General features: G+C 45.3%; 1 protein-coding gene and 1 long non-coding RNA gene across 3 annotated transcripts in view; one reads left to right on the forward strand and one right to left on the reverse strand.

Annotated features, from left to right (window-relative positions):
* Nucleotides 1-9,148: 9,148 nt before the first annotated feature.
* LOC138746267 (uncharacterized) lies at nt 9,149-21,703 on the reverse strand. Of its 2 annotated transcripts, XR_011346829.1 has the most exons (4): nt 21,262-21,703; nt 14,938-15,101; nt 11,732-11,888; nt 9,149-11,068 (listed from the first exon to the last, which is right to left on the reverse strand). It is a non-coding gene; the product is annotated as an uncharacterized lncRNA (long non-coding RNA). The 2 variants fall into 2 exon arrangements; XR_011346828.1 differs by lacking the exon at nt 11,732-11,888 and having other exon boundaries at nt 21,262-21,699.
* Nucleotides 19,188-21,814, forward strand: part of pah (phenylalanine hydroxylase) — a 61,223-nt gene continuing 58,596 nt past the window's right edge. The window contains exon 1 of the mRNA XM_069904405.1: nt 19,188-19,345. The gene's annotated coding sequence lies outside the window, so the exon portion shown is untranslated. The remainder of the gene's footprint in view (nt 19,346-21,814) is intronic.

Here is a 21,814-nt window from a genome sequence, read left to right on the forward strand (position 1 = left end):
TTGGGGCAGCATGGGCTCACGGGCCAGAAAGGCCTGTTACCGTGATGTAAGTGTAAATTTAACAATTTAAAATTTAAATTCAATTTTAAAAATCAAGGGCACAGAGATGCAGTTAATGCAGAAGGGTTAAGGTTAGGATTAATCAGCATGGATGAGTTGGGCCAAATGGCCTGTTTCCATGCTGTATGATTCTAATCTATTCCAACTGGTGAATCCATTGATGTTTCTGGACCAGCATAACCTGTTGTACTTAAGTAATGATTGACTTGCCTGGATAGTGCACAAAACAAAGCTTTTATTTGTCCTTTGATACATGTGACAATCTATTTTGTCAATTAAATAAAAGGTCCCATGGACAGAGGAGAATTGGAGAGTTCTCTCTGTGTATGGGTCAATAATTGTCCCCCAATTAACAGTGGTTTAAAAACTGAGATAATATTGTCTGTACTAACTGATGTTTGTGAAAGTTTGCTGTGATCACATGGTCTCTCTTTTTCCAGCATTATATCAGTGTCTTCCACTGCAATCAAGCACCTGGGGATGTGCAAATTGCTATAGAAATGCAGGCCTAAAACACTCAGACCTGTAGTACACAGAGTTTCATTTTAACAGCACCAAACATTTGAGAGATAGGCAGTGTTGAGCAAATTCTTTATCTGATTGACAAAACCTTCCCCAATTATAGAATGGGGCAGCATGGTGGTGCAGCAAGTTATGCTGTTTCCTCAGAGTGCCAGGGACTTGGGTACTGTCTGTATGGAGTTTGCACATTCTCCCTGTGACCACGGTGGGGGGGGGGGGTTCTCTCGGGTGTTCCATATTCCTCTCACCTCTCACATCATTCAATAGATTGGCCTGTGTAAATTCTTCCCAGTTCATTAGTGATAGGTGGAACCTATGGGGATTAAATGAGCTTTGAGGATAACATGGGAATTAGTGTCAGATTGGGGTTAGTGTCTGCTTGTAGTTAGTATGATGTATGATTCTATGCTGCCATTTGAGTTTGGAGAGAAGATACACGATCTGGAAAACATGAACCTCCAGAATCAAGGATAGCTTCTTTCCTACTGTTATCAGACACTTAAATGGACCTCACACTGGGAAAAAAAGATGATGCCCTTGCCCTGCTTAACTGTAGTTTTCTCTGTACCCTGCACTTCATCTTTGTAACATTATACTCGATCGCAGCCATTCTCAACCTTTTGCTATGACCCCCTCAGGACTCTGCTCAAAGTTTATGGGCCCCCTTCCCTGTGAAGCAGTCAAATTTATTTTGTACCACTTTAAAATATTTTATGATTTCAGTCTGTGACCCACGTTAAAAGTGCCATGACCCCTGGGGGTTCATATGGCCTCCATTGAGAATGGCTGCTCTACACTCTCTGCCTTTCTGTAATTCCACACACCACACCCTGCACTATTGTTTTATTATTGCACAGCCTCCTGCACTGAAGTATGAGCTGACTTACCTGGATAGCATGCAAAACAATGCCTTTCACTGTCTCTCTGTACATTTGCCCATGAATAATTTTATGTGGGTGAAGATAAGCCCCAGTGTCTGAAATTCAGCCTTATTCAGTGAAGTTGCCAGACAATGCAGAAGTATGGTGAGGTTGATATTGGCCGACAGGAAACTGGTTTCGTTGAGTGGAGGTTTTCCCCTTGGAAAATAGTCTTGCCCATAAAGGTTCAAATAAGTTGTCTTGGTTCTCAGCATTTAATTACCTGACAACAGCAAAATTAATTCCAAGTAGTATAGGCAGGTCAGTAAAGGGATGTTTGTTTTGCCTCAGTGGTGCCTTTGTGGCCATTTTCTTTTCTGCTGCCTGCTGGACATTCCTCAATTAATGGAAATGTTGGAGAGAGCAGATCAAGAAGGGAGATAAACAAAGGACAGAAGAATGTAAGAAAAAGGAACAGGAGCAGAACATCTGACTCGTCAACCAATGGCTGATCAAACTGTGGACTCAGATCCTCCTACCTGCCTGTTCCCCAAAAACTCTTAATTCCCCTACTATTCAAATATCTAGATAGTGTCACAAACATATTTAATGAGGTGGCCTCAACTGCTTCTTTGGGTAGAATTTCCATATTGTGAGGCTCTTCCCCTGGTTCTCGTCTCACCTACCAGGGGAAACAACCTCCCTGTCTCTATCTTATCTATGAAAGCAGCCTCTCCCAAGGACCCTCACCACCCAGGTCATGGCCTTTTCTCACTGCTACCATCGGGAAGCAGGTACAGGAGCCTGAAGACGAACATCCAATGGGGAAGAACAGCTTCTTCCCCTCTGCCATCAGATTCCTGAATGGACCATGAACCACAGACATGACCTCACTTTCTCTTCTTTTGCACTAATTAATTTATTTTTAAAATGTATTTCTTGCAATATTTTATAGTAATATTTGCACCGATGATGTTGGCGCAAAACAATGAATTTTGGGGCACGTTCATGACGACAATTCCTGATTCTGATTTCTATTGCTGACGAGCACCAACATTTTATTTCCAACTTTTAGCATCTGCGAGTTTCTCTCCTTTTCAATCACAATTCATCAAATCTAGTTTTGTACCTTGATGGAATCAGAAGGCCATGCCTTGATAATCCCATAGATTTGCACATTTGTGCTGAGCTGAAAGATATACGGTTTTGTGGACGAACGCTGTCTACGATGGGTAACGTTATGTGTGACAGTGTTGCAGTTGTATTGAGACCACAGTCATCCATTGAAGTACATAGAGCAGTAGATCTCACGCTCACATACCACCTTAAGTAATCCCTTACTAATCACAGAGCTCCTGTGGTATATATGGCTCAAGAATGAAATGTTGGTTATTAATCTTTATCTTTGCTATATAAAATACACTGTTTGACCTGCTGAGTTTCTCCAACATTGTGTTTTATTGAATGGAGACAAGTACCTTGTTACGTCAGGATCAGTTGAGAGAAAAAATTCTAGCTGCTGTTGCAGTTAGCACTGGGTGTTATGGTTGCCACTGAGGACTGGAGGAAGAGCTGTGTATGGAGATTGGTGTCATGTATACGGTGAATGGTATGCTGTATGGAACTAGATCTTTCAATTATGGCATAAGGTAGCTTGCTCTGTAAATGGAGTAGGCCGTTACTGTACTGGGATGTCCTATTGCATTTGAGTGGCTGGTCCTGTGTCTTGAGATAGTATTGTGCCAAATACATTGTGTATTGAGATGATAGTTAAAATATGAAACTGACACTGTGTAGCTTGCAAGTGGAATTGCTGTATCGGCAGCACTGCCGCTGGTGCAGATCCGGAAGAGTGGGGAGTGGAGACACTGCGCTGCTCTGAAGGGTCCAGCCACCCAATCCTAATGCTGGCGGCCCTGTACAGGCTTTAAACAGCCTGTTAGACGAACCAACAATGTTTTCAAATTAAAATCTTGTAACTGTGTGCCTGTGCCCAGGATGCAAGACATTTATTTCCTCTATACAAATAAATAAACAAATATTGTTTTGTACATATGAGAGTTTTGGATGGTCAGTGTGAGCCATTCCTTTGATTGGTCAGCATTCTCTCTGCCCATGGGAAGAAGCTGTTCCTCAGCCTGGTGGTGCTGGCTCTGATCCTCCTAGATCTCTTCCCCAACAGGAGCAGCTGAAAGATGCTGTGTGAAGAGTGGAAGGGGCCCTCAGTAATTTTGCACAGCCTCTTCAGACAATGATCCCAGTAGATCACATTGATGGGAGGGGGGGGGGGGAATGGTGGAGGGAGACTCCAGTGATTCTCTTTGCCACTCTTCTGAAACCACACCACACTGTGATGGAGCCGGCCAGGACATTCTTGATAGAGCTTCTATAGAAGCTGGCCTTGCCCACTTCAGTCTTCTCAGGAAGTGGAGTCACTGTTGCTCCTTCCTGATAAGTGGGATGTTGAGAGTACATGACAGGTTACTTGTTAAATGAACTCCAAGGAACTTGGTGCTCTCCACTACAGAGTTGTTGTTGTGTAGTGGAGGGTGGTCATTCCTGGTCCTTCAGAAGTCCACGATCATCTCCTTCATCTTGTCCATGGTAAGACTTAGGTTGTTAGTTTCACACCATTTCATGATATTTTCTACCTCTTCTCTGTAGAGCAACCCATCGTTATTGCCGACGAGGCCAATGACTATTGAGTCATCTGCAAACTTGATGACACTGTTGAAGCTGGATCTGGTGATGCAGTCATGGGTCAGTAGCATGTACAGGAGCGGCCTGAACACACAGCCCTGAGGTGAGCCAGTGCTTAGCGTGACAGTGCTTGACATTCTGCTACCAACCCGGACAGACTGTGATCTTTCCGTTAGGAAGTATAGGATCCAATTACTGAAAGGGGTGTTGAATCCCAGCCAGGAATGAATGTATTAAATGCCGAGCTGAAGTCATTGGGGTATGAGGAGTCATTCTCCAAGTGGGCCAGGACAGAGTGAAACAACAAGGCTATAATGTCGTCTATTGACTGGTTTCTTCAGGCAATTGAAATTGATCCATCATCTTTGGGAGGTGGGCTTTGATGCTTCCAGCAGCAGATCTTTAAAGAATTTCCTAACAGTAGTGGTCAGTGCCACAGGGTGGTAAACATTGCTATTGTTGCTCTCTTGGGTACCAAGTTCTTCCAGGTGGAAGAGGTTGGCGGTGGAGGGGGACTGGTTATAACCATATAACCATTTACGGAGCAGAAACAGACCATGTTGGCCTTTCGAGTCCGCACCGGTTCACTGATTTTGTGCACCCTCTTCAGGCATTGGTCCCGGTAGATCTTCATTCAATAACGATGGGCGAATTCAATAGATCTCTTGTCGAGAAAGAGCATTGAGACCTTCTGTTTGGGGGATGGAGGTGTAAAGGGATTGGACATCCATGTGAAAATGAGGCAGTCAAGTTCAGAGAATTGGAAGCCATTGAAGAGAAGGAGGGGATGCGAGGCATTGTGGATGGAGGTGGGGATGGATTGGACCAGGGAGAAAAAAAATGGATTCCAGGTCAGTTGATACTAGTTTGGTGGGGCAGGAGGTGCGGAAACAATGGGTCTACCTGGATATACAAACCATGGCCTGACAAAGGGCAAAGCCCCAAACGTGGATCACTTCCCATGGGTGCTGCGTGGAGCTGAGTTTCTCCAGCTCTTTGTGAATTGCAATCGACTCCAGCGTCTGCAGATTTTCTTGCTTAATGTCCAGGAGGTTGGAGGCTGGACGGAGGTATTTCCTGAAGCTGGAATTGATGCATTTCTGTGGGGTTCGCATTCTTTGTCGGTTAGAACTCTGTGTTGAAGTTAGTAGCGCAGCCGTGCATTAACGCTGTGTTTTGGGTTTAACCCTATGTGCGGTGTGTGGGAGGTTAAGCAGAGGTTAATGCTTTCCTCTGGCGCTCTGTGTGGCGGACGCGTGTCCCATTGTTCTGGACGCACTCCGCCAGAGGCTCGCCAGTCAAGTCTCTGCGACCCACCGCCCAGTGACAGCGAGCCTGCAGGTAAACACCGCTCCCCAGAGCCACCTCTTCAATCCCCCATGTCAGCCCTCGGAATCAGACCAAGGTCCCCACCTCCGCCAATCCGCAGCTCAGTGTTTTAAACCACAGCGAACAAAGGAGGAAAATGCAAGCGTGAGGGAGGAGAGGATACAGAGCGGGGAGAGAGAGAGAGGGGGAGGGAGGGGGGAGAGAGAGTGGGGGGAGAGAGGGAGGGGGAGAGAGAGGGAGGGGGAGAGCGAGGGAAAAAGGGGAGAGCGAGAGGGAGGGGAGAGAGTGGGGGAGAGGAAAAAAGGGAGGGAGGGGGATGGAAAAAAGGGAGGGAGGGAGGGAGGGGGATGGAAAAAAGGGAGGGAGGGAGGGGGATGGAAAAAAGGGGAGAGGGAGGGGGATGGAAAAAAGGGGAGAGGTGAAAAAGAGAGGAGAGAGAGAGCGAATGAGGGAGGGGAGAGAGGGAATGGGGAGGTGGGAGGGGGGGGTACAGTAAGCTCGTCACAAATCAGAACCATACACAAGAGTGCCGGATAAACAGGAGGTCGCGCCGCATCTTGATGTTACCCCTGTCCATGGAGTCCAGAAGTCGCAGGAAGGGAAGTGCAGTCATTGTTCGATTCCTGCCCGACACAAAACACTGCTTTTCAATCTCACCTTTGGACCTTGAGGCCCGACTGTTCGCCTCAGTCTGCCCAGGGACCATTGTATCTTGTTCTGTTCCCAGCAAACCCAACCTTGATCTCTTGAGGATTACTTCAAAGACTTGATGTCCTTCCCATTTTAACACAGCATTAGCCACGGTATTTAACGTTTCCAGCTGCTTTTTAAAACTCCTTTACAAAGAGTCCCGAGCAACTTTTAAACGGCGCCCCCCCCCTCCCCTTCCCGAATGCTCAGACTAAACTTGTCCATCTAAACTTTGCTCCGGGCGCTTGTTTGACAGCGGTTTGGAGGGAGATGGAGAGCGGGTGGGCACCGAGAAGGGGGCCTTAAAATTTATGCCCAGGCGGGGCGGCAGCATCAATAAAACGTTGCTATGGACCCCCCTGTTTTTCACAGAGCGGGACAGTGTTTGTCTTTGGAAAGCAGGGCGGCAGGTGTGAGTACACAGGTGCACTTTGCCTTCGCAGCCAGATCAATCCCCCCCCCCCCCCCCCCCCAATGATTTACTGCATTTGCTCAATGCTGCAGGAGTTCGCAGGGCGAGGAAATCTCCGGCCGCCCTCATTCTCAGCCCTAACGTGAAACGTCTGCCATCTCGTGGTCCCGTACAACGCAGCAGGGATCACCGGAGCGGCCCAGGGCAAGGGAGGTGGGAGAAGAGGGAGCTTCTTGCCATGTACGTGAGCACCGACCAGAATGCGGTTTATTGTCATTAACACCATGCTGGAGAAACTCAGCAGGTCCAACAGAATCAGAATGACTCTTTCCTGCCATGAGATTCGTTGTTTGGTGCCAGCAACGTTGCAAACATTCTTAGAAACCAGTGGTTTGCAACCTTTTTCTTTCCACTCACAAACCACCTTGCTCTGTGATTAGTAAGAGATTGCTTCAGGTGGTCTGTGAGTGGGGAAAAAAGGTTGAGATCCACTGACGTGAACCATCTTACCAGGAAAAGTCAAAGTGAGGCAGTGTCTGGGGTTCATTGATCATTCAGGAATCTGATGGCGGAGGGGAAGAAGCTGCCCTTGTCCTGTTGAACCTCCTTCCTGAAGGTAGCAGTGAGAAGAGGGCATGGCCTGGGTGGTGGGGGGGGTCTTTGAGGATAGAAGCTGGTATCTTGAGGTGCTGCCTTTTGTAGATGTCCCCGATGGAGCAAAGACTGATGGCCGTGATGGCCCCGGCCATTCACAACCCTCCGTAGCCTGTTCCTGCCCTGATTATTGACACCTCCACACCAGACAGTGATGAAACCGGTCAGAAAGTTCTCCACGGTCCACTGTAGAAATTCACAAGTCTTAATAAAACAGAAAATACTCAAACCACTCAGCAAGGATAAGCAGCATCTGCAGAGAGAGAGAGAGAGAGAGAGAGAGAAAGAGATAGAGTTAATGTTGCTCTTTCCCACAAGGAATGAGTGTTTCTAGCATTTTCATTGTTAATATCAGGTTTATTAGAGACTATGGAACATTTCAGAGGAAACAAGAAGAAGCTGAAAACCTCTTTGTGGGGAAAGAACGGGATCAGGTCAGGGAGACTCGGCAGGGACAGGTCAGGGAGACTCGGCAGGGACAGGTCAGGGAGACTCGGCAGGGACAGGTCAGGGAGACTCGGCAGGGACAGGTCAGGGAGACTCGGCAGGGACAGGTCAGGGAGACTCGGCAGGGACAGGTCAGGGAGACTCGGCAGGGACAGGTCAGGGAGACTCGGCAGGGACAGGTCAGGGAGACTCGGCAGGGACAGGTCAGGGAGACTCGGCAGGGACAGGTCAGGGAGACTCGGCAGGGACAGGTCAGGGAGACTCGGCAGGGACAGGTCAGGGAGACTCGGCAGGAAGAGGTCAGAGCAATGGACACAGTCCATGCATCGAGCTGAAGGCCCTTCATCACAAAATATAGAATTACACTGAAGTGGCATAGAACCGTCACCCTCTAAAATGCAAAGGTTGAGTGCAGTTTTGGTCATCTAACTACAGGAAATAGATCGATAAGATAGAGGGCAGAGAAGATTTACTAGGATGTTGCCCAGACTTCAGGAACTGAGTTACAGGGTTCAGCAGGTTAGGACTTTATTCCATCGAGCGTAGAAGAATGAGGGGAGATTTGTAGAGGTACACAAATGAAGGGGATAAACAGAGTAAACGTAGATAGGGTTTTTCCATTGAGATACAATTCAGAAGACATGGATTAAGGGTAAAAGGGAAAAAGTTAGGGGGAGCTTCTTCACACAGAGAATGGTGGGGGTGTGGAACGAGCTGCCAGCTGAAATGAATGTGGGCTCAGTTTTAACGTTTAAGATGAATTTGGACAGGTACATGAATGGGAGAGATATGGAGGGCTATGGACTGGGTGCAAAAAATGGTTAGGCACAGACTAGAAGGGCTGAAGGGACCTGTTTCTGAGCTGAAATGTTCTTTCATTCCATGGTGGAGAGAAGGTGTGCAGGGTACAGCAAGCTCTTTAACACAATGTGATATTAATTCATTCCAGGAGAGATGGCTTTTAAAGTGTCTGTGTTGAACATGATGCCCAAATTAAACAAAAACTCCACTGTCTGGACATAAGACCATATAGGACCAGAAGTAGGCCATTCTATTCTGAATTCTCCCACTCAGCCCCACTCCCTGGCCTTCTCCCCATAACCTTTGATACCCCAACTATTCAGATACCTGTCAATCTCTGTTTTAAATACAAACAATGATGGGCACCACAGCTGCCCGTTCCACAGATTCACCTCTCTCTGGTTGAAGAAATTCCTTCTCATCTCTGTTTTAAATAAACACCTTTCAATCTTGAAGTTGGGCCCTCTTGTCCTAGACTCCCCTATCATGGGAAACAACTTTGTCACATCTACTCTGTTCAGGCCTTTTAACATTCAAAATGCTTCTATAACGTTCACCACCCCCCCCCCCCACCCCCCCGGCAATTCTTTTGAACTCCAAGGAGTACAGTCCAAGTAACGTCAAAGTTCCTCATATACTAATGCCATGATCTACATCTCTCTATCCCCTTAATATTCATGTGTCTATCCAGAAACCTCTTGAACACCACCGTTATATCTGCTGCCATCTCTACCCCTTCCAGGCACCCACCACTCAGGTAAATTATTAACCCCACACATTTCCCTGAATCTTCTTCAGCTTCAGCTCTAGAGTTTGACATTTTTACCCAAGAAGAAAGATTCTGTATATCTATCCAATTGATGCCTTTCATAATATTATTGGGTCAGTGTCTGATGCTGCACAGAGAATTACCCAAATTTATCCAACCTCTCCCCACAGCACATTCCCTCTAAACCAGGAAAGATCCCTGTAAATCTCTTCTGTACCCTTTCGAAAGCAAGTATCCTCCTCTGGCTCCTGGTTTGTGTGATTGCCTGATCATAGAATGCTACAGCACAGAAAACAGGCCATTCAGTCCTTCTAGTCTATTCTGACAATCATCTCCCTCGTCCCATTGACCTGCTCCCATTCTAAAACCTCCAGTCCTCTCCCATCCATGTATTTATCCAATGTATTCTTAAAACACATGATGTGCATTCACACATCAGATGGCAGCTCATTCCACAGTCCCACCACTCTCTGAGTGAAGAACTACCCCTTAATGTTCCCCCTAAACCTTTCCCCTTCAGCTTAAAACTATGACCTTCATATTTATTTCCCCCAATCTAAGTGGAAAGAGCCTATTTGCATCCACTCTGTCTACACCTCTCATAATCTTGTAAACCTCGATCAAATCTCCCCTCATTTTTCTTCGTTCCAAGGGATAAAGTCCTAACCTGTTTAATCTTTCTCTGTAACTCAACTCCTGAAGACCCGGCAGCATTCTAGTAAATCTTCTCTGCACTCTTTCTATCTTACTGATATCCTTCCTGTAGTTTGGTGACCAGAACTGCACACAATATTCTAAATTTGGCCTCACCAACGTCTTATACAACCTCAACATAACATCCCAACTCCTGTACTCAGTACTTTGATTTATAAAGGATAAGATGCCAAATGCTTTCTTCACAACCCTGTCCTTGTGTGATGCACCTTTAGGGAACAATGTATCTGTAATTCCCCGATCTCTGCGCAATCCTCAGTGTCCCATCATTTACTGTTTATGTTCTATCTTGGTTTGCCCTTCCAAAATGCATCATCTCACACTTCTGCGTTAAACTCCATCTGACATTTTATCAGCCCAATCTCCCAGTTGCTCCAGATCTTTCTGCAAGCTTTGAAAATGTTTGAAAATCATAGTTCAGAATCACAATTTATTGTCATGGACAAGTCACAAAATTTGTGGTTTTGCAGTGGGATAAGAGGCGCAAATATCGCTATAAATTACATTTTTAAAGGGTGGCATCATTAGTATAGCAGTTAGTGCAATTCTATTAAAAATGCCAGTGACTGGGCTCAAATCTCGCACTGTCTGTAAGGAGTTTTTATGGTCTCCCCGTGGTTACGTGGGTTTTCCCTCCGGTTACCTCCCAGCTTTCAAAATACGCATCAGGTTTGTAGGTCAATTGGCGGCACAGGCTCGTAGGCCTAACTACATTCAAATTTTTTTAAAATTGCAAAAATTGGTGTAGTGTCTGTGGGTTACTGTCCATTCAGGAATCTGATGGCAGACGGGAAGAAGCTGTTTCGGTACCGTTGAGTGTTCCCATCCCTGTTTGCCCCTTGAGAGGATTGGTGGTGTGGCGAGATGCCTTCCTGAACTCTTATAGTCCTTTTTGCAGAGGTTCTTCCTCTGTGTTGTTTGGGAAGCAATTCCAGGATTTAGATGGATGAAGTGCTTGCAACAGGAAGATGTGCTTTATAGGGAGGCCTGCAGGGGGTGGTGTTACCCTGCCTCCGCTTCCCTTGTCATTCTGCATGGCCGAGATGGTGGTGTTTGAATAGTTAGGTGAATAACTATGGTGCAGCTTGTAGACGGTTCACACTGCAGCATCTGTGAGTCGAATGGAGAACGGAATAGACATTTAGATGGAATCAAATACCGATCAAAAAACCTCGACTTCTCCAGTTTCTGCCTGTCCACTCCCCATTCTCTCTCTCTTTCCCCATCCCTCTGTCTCCTTTCCTCCACCTCTTCAACCCCTTCCCTCTCCATTCACAGAGACATCCCCATGTCCCCTGTCTGCTTCTGTGCCCTCCCTCCCTTATCTGCCTGTGGGACCGTGCTCCTCCCCGCCACCATTTTGTTTGGGTGCCTGCCTATATTTTGCTAATTTCTTGATGAAGGGCTCAAGCCCAAAAATTTGGTTATTTTATCTTTACAATATAAAGTATGCTATTTGACCTGCTGAATCGCGTTTTTACTTCAGTCGTGGTCCCTACGGACATTAATCAAGAAAGCTGATTTGGCCTGTGTGGTATTTAACTCTTTGAGTATGGTTGGGGCTGTGCCCCCCCCCCCCCCCCCACCCCCTGCTCCTGACTTGGGGTCTTGTGCATAACTTTGGGCAATTGGAATGGTTTCTATAAACCCTTGTTTGTTGTTTTCTTTCAAAGTTCCAAATCATTTCAGAGCTGAGCAGGCTGCAAAGGGGAGGCATCACATTCCGGGAAGAACAGCAGGGGCTCCTGCTCCAAGTAAATGATATTAATATACCTTTTCAAGCTCATTATCATCTGGCTGGACATGTACAACAGTGTTTCTCTGGACCATGGTGCATACACGACACAGGTTGTGTTTTGAAAGTATCAGGTTCGGTGTTCGGTGGGTTCACAGAGAGACGAGTGGACTCAAGTGTTACAATCAAAGGTGACTTGATTGAATGCATGGGAGAAAAACAGGGGAAGATATCAAACAACATTTAGTCTACTACTATATAACTATATAGACATTGACATGGACCCAGGTTGGACTCTGATACCAGTGGCTGCCTATGTTCTACACGGTGTGAGACAAAACTATAAAGGTGCAAGCAGGCACATTGGGTACAGGGTCCTCTGATGCTGGTAGCTTCTTATCCTACCAAACTTCCCAGCATATGTACACACTCACAGACAGGGACTTCAGCAGACACTCCCGATGCCTGTACCTCGGGGTGCAGCTCAGTGTTAAGTAATATGTGGTTACTAACACACTCTAACAAGACAGGGAGTAAAATGCACTCTGCCGGTTCCCTGTACAAAAGGGGGTGTGGCTCTCTGCAAGCACTGATCTATTGCAATACTACAGCTCAACTCAGTTTAGAGCACATCTTACCCGCTACTCCTCCAGCTATGTGCACAGTAGTGACCTGGCGTGGAGCGACGTCCAGGACTTGGACCACGAGGCAGAGAATACACTGAGACATGGATTCATATATACAAATTTTTTTAAATTGATAAATTTGAGAGTCTCAAAGGGTTAATGTGAGCAGTTCCTTTGGTTGTTCAGGATTCTCACTGCCTGTGGGAAGAAGCTGTTCCTCAGCCTGTGGTGCTCACTCTGATATCAGACAGGATACTGAGTGCAGGGTGGAAGGTGTCCTCCCCAGTAGATCACCTCAATGGTTGGACGGAGAGGGAGGAGGAGAGGGAGACTCCAGTGATCCTCTCTGCCACTCTTATGGTCCTGTGGATTGACCTCTTATCCATTTCTCTGCAGCTCCTCGTACTGGTGCAGCTGCCCAGAATGCTCTCAAAAAGAGCTCCTGGACAAGATTGACATAATGGAGGCCAGAAAAAAAAGTGATGTGCAAATCTTTTTATGGTCCTGAAGTAGTTTATGGTGAGAGTAGTGAAGGAAGGTTCAAGAGTCCGATGGCTGTTGGAAAGAAACTATTCTTGAACCCGGAGGTGCTGGTCTTCAGACCTGTACCTTCTGCCAGAAGGGAGCAGTGAGACGAGGTTGTGACCAGGGTGATGGGGTCCTTTATGATGTTGGTTGCCTTCTACAGACACTGGGATCAGAAAGAACTGGAAGAACAGGTCATACAGCATTAAACAGGCTGCCCAACCAATCCATGCTAACCCGATTGGAATTCCAGACCCTTCCTATCTATATCTCTGACTAAATGTCTTTTGAACAACATAATTGGACCACTTCCATAACTTCCTCTGGCAGCTCATTCCAAATGTAGATCATCCTCAGGTCACTCTTAAATCTCTCCCCTCTCACATAAAACCGAAGGCCTCTAGTTTTAATATCTACCTTGGGAAAAGTACAGTGAGCATTCACTTCATCCACGCCCCTCTGATTTTATATGCCTCCATAAGATCAAGAAAACATAAGAAATAGGAGGAGGAGTCGGCCATCTGGCCCGTCAACCCTGCTCCACCATTCAGTGAGATCGTGGCTGATCTGATGATCGGCCCATCTCCATCTACCTGCCTTTTCCCCATATCCCTTCATTCCCCTACCATATAAAAATCCATCCAATATGTCTTAAACATATTCACTGAGGTTGCCTCCACTGCTTCAATGGGCAGCAAATTCCACAGTAAAAACACGACGCTGGAGAAACTCAGCAGGACAAATAGTGAACTTTATACAGCAAAGTTAAAGAGACATAACCAACGTTTCGGGCTTCAGCCCTTCATCAAGGAATTCCATAGATTCAACCCCCTCTGGGAAAACCAGTTCCTCCTCCTCTCCATCCTAAATCTACTCCCCTGAATCTTGAGGCTGTGTCCCCAGTTCTGGTCTCCCCCACCAATGGGAACAACTTACCTACCTCTATCTTATCTATGGCTTTCATAATTTTATGTTTCTATAAGATCCCCTCTCATTCTTCTAAATTCAAGCCAGTAAAGCCCCAGATGACTCAATCACCCCTTAGCCTTCTACACTCTATGGAGTAAAGATCCAGTGTATCAAGCTCTCCGCAGAACTTGTCTTTTTCGGCATCCTTTCCGGGTTAGTTTCTCCACTGATGCTGCCTGACCTTCTGAGTCTTCCCCTTGGGTAACTGGGACAAAGGGGAACAATTGAGAGGGTCCTGTCCGGCTACATCTCTGTGTGGGACAGTAGCTGCAAAGCATCAGACTGGAAGTCAATACAGAGGATCGTCAAAATGGCCGGGAAGATGGCTGGGGTCTCCCTTTCCTCTATTGACTACATTCACTGAGAACATTCTTAAATAAAAAGGCAGTGTTGCTGGAGATGCCACTAGTGTGGACTTGGGAGTGTGGAGAGCAGAGACACATCACTGCTCGCAAAGGTCTTACAGCCTGGTCCAAATATGGATGGCTCCACGTGTACAGGCTTTAAATGGCCTGACAAAGGAGCCAGCAGTGTTTCATTTTAAAATCCTCCATCTGTGGAGTCTGTGCCCAAGACGGCAGCACCTGGGCTGGCAGCGGCTACGAGAGGTTGCAGCCAACTAACGCAGTACACCAGAAACTGAGAGAACACCCCGCTGAGAAGTTGAAGCAGAGGAGATGACCCTACACGGTGGCGGACCAGTAAGGGGTTCAGCGGTTGAGGGAGTCACAGGCTGCAGGTGATGTGGTTGGGAGACCCACAGGGGCTGTGAGCTACTGGAGACTGGCTCATGGGAACCAGGTATTGGAGCCAGCATTCGAGAAGGTGATGAGGGCAATAAGGGCTCCCAAAAGGCATTGGGTGCTGAAGGTTTCCTGATCGTGTCAGAGGTTTGGAGCTGGAGCTCGGACGGACAATGGATCAGACGGGAGTCTGTGCGGCTGCAGAGGCCGCGGGAGTACTGGAGGCAAATCCACGGACACTCGGTGACTCTGAAGGGACTCTCTTTTGCTTCTCTTTCTCTTATTGTTAGGGGCGCCGGGCAATGCTTCTGGTGACCTTCAGCAGAAGTATATCATGTCTATTTCATTTTTAATGCATTATTATGTGACAATGAAAAAAACCTTAGATAGGGCTCGGAGAATTACTGAGGATCCTTTCCGTTCAGCACACATGATCTTTGACCCACTACCATCAGGAAGAAGTACAGGAGCATCAAAATCAGGACCGTCAGGCTTCTTCCCATAGTCTGTGAGATTGATGAATGGTGTCACATAACCTTGGGTCTCTAATAAATGAAACGAGTAAGTTATTCCAAAATATTTACATGACTTTATAAAATATCTTCATATATAAATCCAATTATTATGTGCTGTGTTGTTATATATGAATTGTGAAGGAATACATGGCCTCTCTGTCTGGAACATTGGTTGAGTGGAGTAGGTCACATGACCTCCCTGTTTGAAACTTATTTGGAAGTCACGTTTTGGAGGGTTGGACTCTGGCCACCCATTAGTGCACATCTTTCCGTTGGCTTATTTAAATGATTCATTGTCATCACTGGCCAGACTCCCAGCTCAGACCAGTATAATATCAAAGCAAATCACATTTCTTTCTCTCTGTCTCGTGATCCAAGTCCTGGACGTTGCTCCACGCCAGGTCACTACTGTGCGCATTGCTGGAGGAGTAGCGGGTAAGGTGTGCTCTACACTGAGTTGAGCTGTAGTACTGCAATAGATCAGTGCTTGCAGAGAGCCACACCCCCTTTTGTACAGGGAACCGGCAGAGTGCATTTTACTCCCTGTCTTGTTAGAGTGTGTTAGTAACCATATATTACTTAACACTGGGCCGCACCCCGAGGTACAGGCATCGGGAGTGTCTGCTGAAGTCCCTGTCTGTGAGTGTGTACATATGCTGGGAAGTTTGTCTATACGAGAGTTATGTCTGGAGGTGTGGCTGCATGTTTTGCACTGAGGATCGGACGACACTGTCAGATGACAGTTTTTTTTTTGTAAATTTTTTTCCTGCTCTATTGGTGATTATGAGTATTTATTATCTATGTTTTGTATTTATTATCTCTTTTTAATTGAACTGAATGTAGTTGTTTTTTTTCTAAGTAACCTGTTCAGCTGCAGAAAGAATTTTGGCACATATGTACATTGTACAATGTTCAAAGATCACAAGTTCAAAGTTCAGATTTATTGTCAGAGTACATACATGACATCATATACAACCCTGAGATTATTTTTTCCTGTAAGCAAGGCAGAATTTCCAAGAAAGAATTGTAAACAAATGTAAGAACTGTAAACAATCTGACTGCAAATACAGAAGTATAAATCTCCGGCTCTAGTAACGTGCAAAAGTAAGAGTCCTTCAACGAGTCTCAAGTCTCTCATTGAGTGTTGTTTGGAACACTTCAGCACAGTACTGGCCTTTCAGCCCTCGATGTTGTGCCGATTGATATATTCCTTAAACTATCTAAACCAGTGGTTCCCAACCTTTTTTATGCCCTGCACCCCTAAATAATTTTAATATGTTCTCACAGCCCTTAAAGTAATAATTTATTGAAGAATAAAGGTGAAGGTGACCAAAAAAAATTTGTATAATCAATTTTTAATAATATATAAACAAAAATGAAACATATGGGAAAGGAAAAATATCACAACAAATTAAAAGTTGCATAAACCCTCCAAAAAAATTAAATTTCCATCCACGCATGAAATTTCTTTAAAAAAATTCAAGAACTAATGTTCAAATGTTCAGAAGCCAATTTAAATTTAATGACTCTTTTGTTCCTGTTTATTGCTTAAGAGTTTTTCAAAACGTGGCACCTTGTGGCTGTCGGCGATCCTTACGTCTGCCTGTGCACCCAAACGATTTCTAGATTTTGTCTTGATTGACAAAAGGACACTGAATCCAGACTCGCATAAGTATGTCGACGCGAATGGGATGAGCAGTTAGTGCTTTTTCACAAAGTCTTGGAAACATGTCCATGGCCGAACACCAATCTTGTTCCAAAGTTTGGCTTTCAAACTGCATTTCAAGAACACGATTTGTGCGCAGTTCAAGAAGATCTTCCTTCAGCTCTTCATCATCTGACAGATTATCCAAATTGAAGGAATATGGATTTATAAAAAAAACTGAAATGTTATCTCGCACCCCCTGGAATGCTATCTCACTCCCCTGGCTGGGAAACACTGATCTAAACTATCTCTATCCTGTAACCCTCTATTTTTATTCCATCCATGTGCCTGTCTAAGAGATCTTCAATGGCCCTGATGTTCCAGCCTCCACCACCATCCATGGTAAGGCATTCCAGGCCCCTACAACTCTCTGTGTAAAAAATACTTACCCCTGAAGTCTCCCCTAAACTTCCCTCCCTTCACTTTGTACAGACATCCTCTGGTGTTTGCTGATCATGCCCTGGGAAACAGGCACTGGCTGTCTATCCTCTCTCTGCCTCTCATAATCTTGTAGACATCTATTAAGTTTCCTCTCATCCTTCTGCGCTCCAAAGAGAAAAGTCCCAACTCTGCTCACTTTCTATCATAAGATGTTTCCTAATCCAGGCAACATCCTGGTAAATCTCCTCTGCCCCCTCACCATAGCTTCCACATTCTTCCTATAATGAGATGGCCAGAACTGAAAACGTGGTCTCACCAGAGATTTGTAGATTTGCAACATGACCTCTCAACTCTTGAACTCAATCCCCCTATTAATGAAGCCTATCATCCCATAAGCCTTCTTAACTCTCCTTTCAATCTACATGGCAATCTTTAGGGATGTATGGATTTGGACCGCAAGGTTCCCTCTGTTCATCCACACTGTTAAGTAACTGATCATCAACCCTGTTCTCAGCCTTCTGTTTTGACATTCCAAAATGCATCACCTCACACTTATCCAGATTGAACCTCATCTGTCCAACTCTGCATCCTGTATATATCCTTTTGTAACCTAGAACAAACTTCAGCACCATCTACAACTCTTCCAACTTTCATATCATCTGCAAACTTACTGACCCATCCTTCTGCCTCTTCGTCTAGAAAATTTATAAATATCACAAAGAGTTTAGGACTCTGATGGAGGAGGGGGAGCATCTGTTCCTGAACCTGGTGGTGCGAGTCTTATGGCATTGATACCTCTTTCCTGATGGTAGCTGCCAGAACAGAGCATGTGCTGGGTGGTGTGGATCCTTGATGATTGCTGCTGCTCTCCGACGGCAGTGTTCCCTGTAGATGTTCTTGATAGTGGGGATGGATTTGCCTGCAATGTCCTGGGCTGTGTCCATTACCTTTTGAAGGGCTTTCTACTCAGAGGTATTGGTGTTCCCCACACCATACTGCTTGATGTAGCCAGTCAGCACACTTTCCACCACATGTCTGAAGAAGTTTGCCAATGTGTCTGCAAGCTCCTGAGGAAGTAGAGGCACTGACGTGCTTTCTTCATGATGCCATTAATGTGTTGGGTCCAGGAAAGATCCTCTGTGATAATGACCCCCAGGAATTTAAGCTTGCTCATCCTCTCCACCTCTGACCTCCCACCGATCACTGGTTCATACCTCTGGTTTTCCATTCTTAAAGCTACAGCCAGCTCCTTGGTCTTGGTGACATTGAATGAGAGGTTGTTGTTATTACATCATTCAGCCAAGTTTTCAATCTCCCTCCTTGTAGGCTGACTCATTGCCCATTTTATACGACCCATACTGTGATATCGTCAACAATTTGTAGATGGTGTTACTGTCGTACCGAACCACACAGTCGTCGGTGTAAAGCGAATGGAGCAAGAGGCTAAGAACACAGCCCTGTGGTGTTCTGGTACTGATGGAGATTGTGGATGAAATGTTCTTGCCATTCCACACTGACTAGAGCCTGGAGGTGAGGAAATCCAGAATCCAGTTACACAGTGGGGTATTGAGACTCAGGTCTTGGAGTTTGCTGATTAGTCTTGAGGGCCAAACTGTAGTAAATTCTGATGTGTGCATTTTTGTTGACTAAATGTTCCATGGTTCTATGTAGAGCTAGTGGGATGGCATCTACCACAGACCCGGTAGGCAAATTGGAATGGATTCTGTTGCCACTCAGCTGTTGTGCTCAACACCAGCCTCTCAAAACATTTCATCACTGTGGATGTGAGGGCCACTGGTCGGTAGTCATGTAGGCAGGTTACTACATGCTTCTTGGCTACTGGCTTGATTGAAGCCAGTTTGAACTAGGTGGGTACCACACCCTGCCAGAGTGAGATGTTGAATGCTTTGGCAAGTTGGTCAGCACAGGGATTCAATACTCAGCCGAGTACTCCGTCCGAGATGCTTTGCTTGGATTAACTGAATGACAATCAACTTAATATCATTTATTTGCATCTTCCAAATTGTCAGTGAACTAAAGTCACCTGTTCTCAGCTTCTGCCTCTTCTGGTGTGGATGATAATCTTCATTCTGAAGATGTTTCCAAGTGTTTGGTGCTCTGAGTCCAACGACCATTTCTGACATCTCGGAGAGGAGTGCTTCATCAGGGAGCCAACATCCTGAGGAAGGTGAGAGCACTGAGACATCGGTAATAGAAGTAGGTAAGCCTGAAGAAGTTCATTTCCAAGGTCCCATCATTGGGTACAGGAGACGAGCTCTCAGTGGCACAAGGACAGCTTCTTCGCCGCTGCCATCAGATTCCTGAATGAACAATGAACCCCAGACACAGCCTCACTTTGAGTCTTTCTTTTTCTTGCTCTATTTTATTTATTTTGAAATGTGGTTTATAGAAATGTTTGCACTGTGACGCTGCCACAAAACAGCGAATTTCATGACCCGTTCGTGACAATAGATTCTGATTCTGATTCTAAACTTTACAATTATACCCACTTTCTGGCAGTTCCTTCGATAAACCCACCACCTTCTCTCTGAAATTGTATTTCCAGGTCTCTTTTAGATCTTTCCCCTCTCATCTTAAATCTCTGCACTCTAGTTTTTGATTTGCGTACCCTGGGGAAAAGACAGTGGCTATTTCCCTGATCTATGCCCCTCATAATTATATAAATCTCTGTCAAGTCCCACCTTAAGCCTCCTATGGTCCAGGTCTGGGCCTATCTGGCCTCCTTATCATTTAAGCCTATCCGTCTCGGTAACATTCTTATGCATCTTTTCTGCTAACCTTCCTATAAACAGGTGACCAAGACTGTGCTTAAAACTCCAAGTGTGGGCCCACAGATGTCACATGATGTCCCTGCTCCAGTTCCCCGATAGATGAAGGCAAAGGTTTAAAATGCCTTCTTTACTACCCTGTTACTAGCCCAGAGGACCCCAAAACCCAGCAGCAATAGGTACTCACCAAGATTTAAATGAAAATTGCTTTTAATTTTCTTTAAACATAAAAACAGGATCAAATAACTTATACTTAACCCAGCTTAACCCCCTTCTAATTCTAAGTGCATGTGTATGTAATGTGTATATATTCAGGAAAGTTCTTTGCTTTAATAGTCCAATCATTCTCTTCTCACTTCTCCAAGTTCACCAATATCAGGCAATTCTTATTCTCTGCACAGAATTTAACATTTATCAATTTTTTAAAGGTAAATGATTACTGTTCAGGAAGGTTCTTGTTGTTTCAGAGAGAAATTTGGACAAACACAAACTGATTCCCTCCGATCTGACACTTCAGTGTCTAGCTGAAGAAACTTGCCCCATTATGGGTTTTCCAAATGATAACCTCTTCTTCCAGGTCACCAGAGTTCCTCTTGTTTCCCTTATTTTAGGAGAAACGCTCTAGCCAGCCATTTCCTCTTGTAAGGACTACAAGGGTTTTTCAACAAGCTGAACTCAGAACTCACGACCCATCTTCCAAATGGGGTTTTCAACAAGCTGCCAGCTTGTGTTGTAGCCTCTCTCTCTCTCTCTCTCTCTCTCTCTCTCTCTCTCTCTCTCGCTCATTAGAAGAATCCTGTTCTCAATTTGTAATTTCCATTGTCTCTGCAAGTCACCCGGCACCCGAATGTCTGAGCTTCAGCAAAGCTCTTGCAGTTTTAAATGAGTTGTCTTTTGTGAAGTTTAAGTTTCTGTTTGTGAAATGACCTTCACTAAACCCCCCCCACAATCTATTTCTTTTAAAAGCTTTTTTATCCATTACCATAACAATATAACCCGTAACACACCACCTTCTGGAACTATGTACCTGAACCCCCTTTGTTCTACAAAATTCCTCAGGCCCCTACCCTTCACCGTGTAAGCCCTGCCCTGATTTAACCTACCATACCCCACATTTGTTCAATTTAAATTCCATCTCAAGTTGAGTCAAGTTTATTGTCATCCGATTGTACAAGTACAACCTGACAAAACAGCGTTCTCCGGTCCTCGGTGCCAAACACGCAGACACACAACCAGACGTAACACACCTACAGACAAACAATACATATGCAGGACAAGTCTTACATCTATACAAATAAATGAATATTTTTTGTACCTATGAGAGTCTCGGATGGTCAGTGTGAGCAGATCCTAAAATCTGGTCATTCACCTTTATCACTGCTCGTGGGAAGAAGCTGTTCCTCAGCCTGGAGGAGCTGGCTCTGATCCTCCTGTCTCTCTTCCCCGACAGGAGAGCTGAAAGATGTGTGCAGGGTGGAAGGGGTCCTCAATGATTTTGTGCACCTCTTCAGACATCTGCTGATCCTTTGCCCACGAGTTAATCCAGGTTCTGCAATCTCAGATAACCTTCATCACTCTCCACGATACCACAAATCTTGAAGTTATTCTAGAAGCATACTAACTGTGGAGCAGACACAGGGGGCCAAATGGCCTGCTTCTGTTCCTTGATCTTGTGAAATATGTTTTCTGAATGGTCAAACAAGTCATTAATAATCACCAGTCACTCTCCACACAAAAGCTATGACAGTTTGAACCAAACTTTGTCCAAAACCACTGCTCAGTGACCTCCCGTTAGACCGTGCTCTGCAATTTGCAGCAAATAAACCATCAGCCATTTGTTCCCTCAATGTGAACCTTAAACAAATCTG

This window comes from Narcine bancroftii, chromosome 11, assembly GCF_036971445.1.
Source record: "Narcine bancroftii isolate sNarBan1 chromosome 11, sNarBan1.hap1, whole genome shotgun sequence".
NCBI classification, from domain to species: Eukaryota; Metazoa; Chordata; class Chondrichthyes; order Torpediniformes; family Narcinidae; genus Narcine; species Narcine bancroftii.